The following is a 6621-nucleotide window of genomic DNA, read 5'->3' on the forward strand; positions in this document are numbered from 1 at the left end:
TAGCACTTATGATTGTTGTAGCCATGTCCAACACCTTAGACCTCTGCAACCAATCATGACAGTCTTGATTCATACCTACATCCGACATATGACCGACTATGGAGGATCGAATAATATGATATATTAAACATAATTGTTCTGGAAGTCAAAACGTGCAAAAGAAATATAGTAAACGATTGACAAGACATAACAACACTTTAGTCATAAATAAAACACCTTTTAATAATCATCTAATGTCAATTACACTTTACAAATTTCAAGGTTATCTAACTACTAAATCTAATATCATCCTTCAGCCCTATGCTTCGAGCATGTTGGAGATGCTTAACCCGAGTCAGTCCCTTCGTGAGGGGATCTAGTGGATTCTCATCCGATGATACCCTCTTTGCCACATGGAGTCCTTCTTTTCTTCGATGTCTAATGAAATGGTATTTTCTGTCGATGCCCCGAAAACCAAGGCGGAAACATTTCCGGGGCGGACTCCACGTTGAGTATCAAATCCAATGCACATAGTAAACAACGATTACATTACATATGAAAATTTACATTTGTTCAAAAGTAAAGTTGTACAAGTGTGATACATATATATATATATAAAAAAAAGTAAGACGTGTCTTCTACGTACTCCGTTTTCACCAAAAGGATCATCGGGTACCTGTCTAATGCGGACCTGAGAATAAACGCATTTTAAAAATCAGCATAAAGCTGGTGAGTTCATAAGCGGTTTTATTTTCTGAAAATGTACGAGTTCCTTTCTGTTTCTGAAAAAGTTACGACCCAAGAAAATCCCATATTTTATTTTTTGTAAAGTTTAGTTATCTGTTATGTTACACGGTTCTGGTTATGTTCAATTGTTACCATAGGAAAATCCCATATTTTCCTAAAAGTTGGCTACCGATCTGAAATGTAATGTGCAAGATGTATACTGAAAACATGGTTATCCTTGTGAAGTGTATGTTAGTTTTAACACGTATAGAAAACTAATAATTCCAAAGTAAACTAGTTACTAAACCCATTATTACTAAAAAGTAAATCTCTGTTATCCGAATTGCGAGTTCCATAACCATACGATAGACTAAATATGGCAATAAGTAGTCCATCTCACTTTATGACTTTCTTCACCCTTGAACCTTTCGGTTCGGCTATAGCTAGCAACCAGGTGCGGGGTAGTCAGCCCCGTATAGATCTATACACTCAAGTCATGCTCCCTATCTAAGAGATTCTAGTTACAGGGGTGGTCCTCCACTCGCGTATCTCTGTGGTGTGTTCTCTGAGGACGTGTCTCCAATTTATAGGAATAACAAATTTACTAGTAATAATACAGAAAGATCAAATGACGATCCTACACTCGCGTATCTCTGTGGAGTGTTACCGAGGACAAAACAATATTCTAAGTTTCATGTTCAAAGTTCAATGTTATGCTTTTAACTGTTATGATGTGGGAAAACCATTTGTGAAAATATAAAATACAACAATTTATAATGTTTTTCACAAATAATATGATAGTGTGTTCTGCAAGTTCAAACGGTTATCTGTTATGATTGCCAGTGTTAAAAGCATATGTAATATGAAACATAACACATATAAAACAAGTTTTGAGTACAAGTACTCCTTGTACTTTGCTTGTATTTCCCCTCTGAAAACAGTGAAAAACATTGAAAAAGGGTAAGGGTATGAACTCACCAGACGAGAAAACGTCACAATTTGGATGCTAAGTGTTAGTTCGGGGCTTGATAACGCGCGAGGTTCCTATGTAATAGGAAATGGTATACAAATGTATATAATTAGACTTTAAATCACTAATTAGATATGATTGTGCACTCCAATACAAGAAAACACTTCAAATCAAGTGTTTGGAGTGACTCGGGTGACATCTACGGACGCGTAGGACTTTGGAAAATGTGTTTACTCTTCAAGAGTAAACTCCCTATGGAGTTTTCGGCCCTAAGACCAACTCCACATGAGTTCATGGCCTTGAACTCATGGATGTGGGGTTTTATGGTGCTAAATGGTCAATTAACACTTGGGGAAGGTTGCTATGATTTAATTTAAGGCATATGAATGAGTTTAACCACCAAAGGGAGTTTACAGCCCTAAAATAGGATTTTACGGCCATAATCTCCTATACCCTTCTTATATTAATGATTTGGTGGCCTTAGATCAATCACATGTGATTCAAACCAATTTTACAAGCCTTAGAATGAATTTAGGGCATCATTTGACTAGTGTATATGAGTTTACAGCCCAGGAACCCATTCTAGGGAGGTTTACGGCTGTGAACTCTCAAAGGGATGGGTTTCATCATGTTTAAGGTCCCTAAATCGATTGTGTTTGGTTCTAGAATTTAATCCAAGGCTATTGGTGTGTTTAAGTGGCATTTAAACACTCAAATTTGTGTTTACTCCCCATGAAGATGAGTTTATGGCCCAAGCATGTTCTTGGGCAGTAAACTCATGTTTACTCCTCAAAAGTTAGATTCAAGGTGTTCTAAGTTCGTCCCCTTAAGTCATATAGCCATATCTAAGCTCCAAAAGTGGATTGGAAAGGTTTTAAGTCTCAAAAACCCCTTATATGTGTGTTTATGGCCCAAGCATGTTCCAGGGCCGTAAACACATGAAAATGGTCCTAAATCATAGTTTCAACTCAGATTTGGAAGCTAGAAAGGTTTTACAACAAGTTAGGGAGGTTACCTTGATGAAATGGAGCTTAAATTTGATGAGTTTGGACCTAAAACCTAGATTGGAGGAGAGAGGTTAGAGAGAGAGTAGTGAGAGAGTGCAAAAGCTTCAAATGGAAGCTTAAACCACTTTAAATATGTTCCAAGTTCAGGACACAATGGAATTCTACCCGATACCGACATTAGACGTGGCTTTCGGTCCCACCCGATTAAGTTGCCGATACCCGATATGGTCGATTATAAAATTTTTCCAATTACTAATATGGAGTGTTAATATGAGTTCTAAACATGTTTGGACAGCCATTAAGAAATAATAGAAATCTCAAATTATATGACTTAATTTAATAACGTAAATGGAAATGAAATTGAAACCAACGAATGTATTAACGGAAAGGGTTACAAATGATGGAACGAACTTCGGGTTGTCACAAATTGTATCTTGCTGTCCATTGCCTCTTTCCACTTGGTTGACTCAGGGCCTGCCATGGCTTCCGCATAATTGTTAGGTTTATCCAGACCTATCAGTGTCTCATCACTGATAAGTGTATCGCCTTCCACAGTAATATGGAATCCATAGTAATGCTCAGGTGCATTCCTAACCCTTGTGAAACGACTCAGAGGTAAAGACTTGTCAATTGGCTAAACAGGAGTTTTGTCCTCAAGTTGAGTCTTCACTCTTGAATTTCTTCAAGCTCAACTAACTCACACTATTTCCTTGGCTTATGAACTCTCTCTCTCTCTCTCTCTCTCTCTCTCTCTCTCTCAAGAACGCCCTCCTAACTATAAATACCACATTTTCACTAGGTCTGTAGAAGAGGTAACAAAAGGATTGTTGTGCGTAGCCGATGAAAATACACCTCTCGCTTCGAGGTTCGAGCTTATCATGAGTCTCGCGTCTCTCGAAAGCCTTGCAACCCCAAGTATTGATGTGGTCTACTTTGGGTACTTTACCAGTCCACATCTCAGGAGGAGTTTTGGCAACTTTCTTTGTAGGGACTAGATTAAGGATATGGGCGGCAGTCTCTAAGGCATACCCCTAAAATGAGATTGGTAGCGAATCTCGACTCATCATGGAACGAACCATGTCCAACAAGGTTCGATTACGCCTCTCAACCACACCATTCAAATGCGGTGTCCAGGGAGGTGTCAATTGTAAGACAATCCCACATTCCCTAAGATAGTCGAGGAGATCTGAACTAAGATACTCACTACCTCGATCGGATCGAAGCATCTTAATGTTCCTGCCCAATTGATTCTCGACTTCATGTTTAAACTCTTTAAACCTTTAGAAAGTCTCTGACTTATGCTTGACTAAGTAGACATATCCATATCTACTATAATCATCAGTAAAAGTCAATTAATAACAATTAGCATCCCTTATGACATGTTTGAAGGGCCCACACACATCCATGTGTACAAGATCCAACAAACCTTCACCCCTCTCACAAGAACCTGTGAAGGGTGACTTTGTCTTTTTTCCATGTATGCATGATTCGCTATTATCATTTGACCTAAGGTCAAATGACTCCAAGACTCCATCCTTTTGGAGTTGGCCTATGCGTTTCTTGCTTATATGTCCAAGACGACAATGCCATAATGATGCTTTATCCAAGTTATTATCATTAACAGAATCAATACACAAAATATTATTTACTAAGTTATCAACCACATATACTATTTCATACACACAATCACAAGGTAATGCTTTAAAAGAAAGAACATTATTAAAGAAAGCATTAATTGAACCAACTTCATTATCAAATGAAAAGGTGAAACCTTGTTTATACAATTTATGAAAGGAAATAATATTTCTTGCCATTTCTGGAAAATAACAACATTTATTCAAATCTAAATTAAACCCACTAGTTAGCGATAAAGTATAAACTCCAATCTTGGTGACAGGTAAACCTTTCCTATTCCCCATGATTAAGTTTATTCTTCCTTACTCCACATTCTCACTTCTTCTTAGTCCCTGCAAATCAGAACATATATGAATGCTAGAACCAGTAACAAGGACCCAAGAGTTAGAATGGGGTGATTTATTAGATAAGATAGTGTAAATACATGGTTAGGTTTAACTTTCCCATCCTTCACATCTTGCTGGTACTTTGGGCAGTTCCGCTTCCAATGTGATTTTTCATGGAAATATAAGCATTCACCCTCTTTTGGGTCAGAAGAAGGAGTGATGCAACCTTTCTTGGTTCCACTTGAAGAGGAGCCTTCAAGGGCCCTAGCCTTGGTACCCTTCGAAGACCTCTTCCTCTTCTTCCCTTGAATTTTCCCGATTGCCAAAACCATGGTAGAGTTTGGAGTAGGAGTGTTAACAACCGACTTCCCCTTAAGACCTATTTCTGTTGTCTTGAGAAGTCCCTGAAGTTTTTCCGATTACTAATATGGAGTGTTAATATGAGTTCTAAACACGTTTGGACACCCATTAAGAAATAATAGAAATCTCAAATTATATGACTTAATTTAATAACGTAAATGGAAATGAAATTGAAAATGACGAATGACAAATTGTATCTCGTTGTCCATTGCCTCTTTCCACTTGGCTAACTCAGGGCCTGCCATGGCTTCTGCGTAACTGTTAGGTTCATCCAGACCTATCAGTGTCTCACCACTGATAAGTGTATCACCTGCTGCAGTAATATAGAATCCATAGTAATGCTCAAGTGCATTCCTAACCCTTGTGGAACGCCTCAAAAGGTAAAGACTTGTCAATTAGCTCAACAGGAGTTTCGTCCTCAAGTTGAGTGCCAGGGTTTGTAGTTCCTTCACCTCTTGACTCTTGAATTTCTTCAAGCTCAACTTGCCTCCCACTGTTTCCTTGGCTTATGAACTTTCTCTCTCTCTCTCTCTCTCTCTCTCTCTCTCTCTCTCAAGAATGCCCTCTTAACTACAAATACCACGTTTTCACTAGGTTTGTAGAAGAGGTAACCAAAGGATTGTTGTGGGTAACCGATGAAAATACACCTCTCGCTTCGAGGTTCAAGCTTATCATGAGTCTCGCGTCTCTCAAAAGCCTTGCAACCCCAAATCTTGATGTGGTCTAGTTTGGGTACTTTACCAGTCCACATCTCAGGAGGAGTTTTGGCAACTTTCTTCGTAGGGACCAGATTAAGGATATGGGTGGCAGTCTCTAAGGCACACCCCTAAAATGAGACTGGTAGCGAAGCTCGAATCATCATGGAACGAACCATTTCCAACAAGGTCCGATTACGCCTCTCAGCCACACCATTCAAATGCGGTGTCAAGGGAGGTGTCAATTGTGAGACAATCCTACATTCCCTAAGATATTCGAGGAGCTCTGAACTAACATACTCACCACCTCGATCGGATCGAAGCATCTTAATGTTCCTGCCCAATTGATTCTCGACCTCCTGTTTAAACTCTTTAAACCTTTCGAAACTGTTTAAACTTGTAATTTTGATAATTGTCATTGTAAATGGATTATCATAAACATTACACCATCTAAAACATATTTTCAATTACAAAAACAATTTAGGGTAATGTTTATAGTCTATTTCCAGCAACTAAAATCGAAATTCTGAACACTACAGCCTCTACTCGTCGAGTGCAAGAACAAACTCGACGAGTAGTTTTCATTTTGTCATGGACTCGTCGAGTCACCCCATGGAGTCGGGAGTTCATACGAGCAGAAAGCAGAAAAATGATTTTTTTCAACCAGTTTGTAAAATAACCAACAAACAAGTCTAGGCTCTGATACCACTGATGGGCTTAGAGCATTCTAACACTTCCTAAGTGTACATGCAATCCGAATAACCTTGGATCTATGTTTGTCTAATTATCATGCAAAGTTGAATTCCAAGGTTACATTCCTATCTAGCATACATGGGGAACAATTTTTTAACTTGAATGAAAGATAGAATAACATACCTTATTGTTGCTTATGATCCTTGAAGCCTTGTGAGCCTAGCACCCCA

The sequence above is a fragment of the Lactuca saligna genome, chromosome 3, assembly GCF_052625555.1.
Source record: "Lactuca saligna cultivar CGN05327 chromosome 3, ASM5262555v1, whole genome shotgun sequence".
Lineage (NCBI taxonomy): Eukaryota > Viridiplantae > Streptophyta > Magnoliopsida > Asterales > Asteraceae > Lactuca > Lactuca saligna.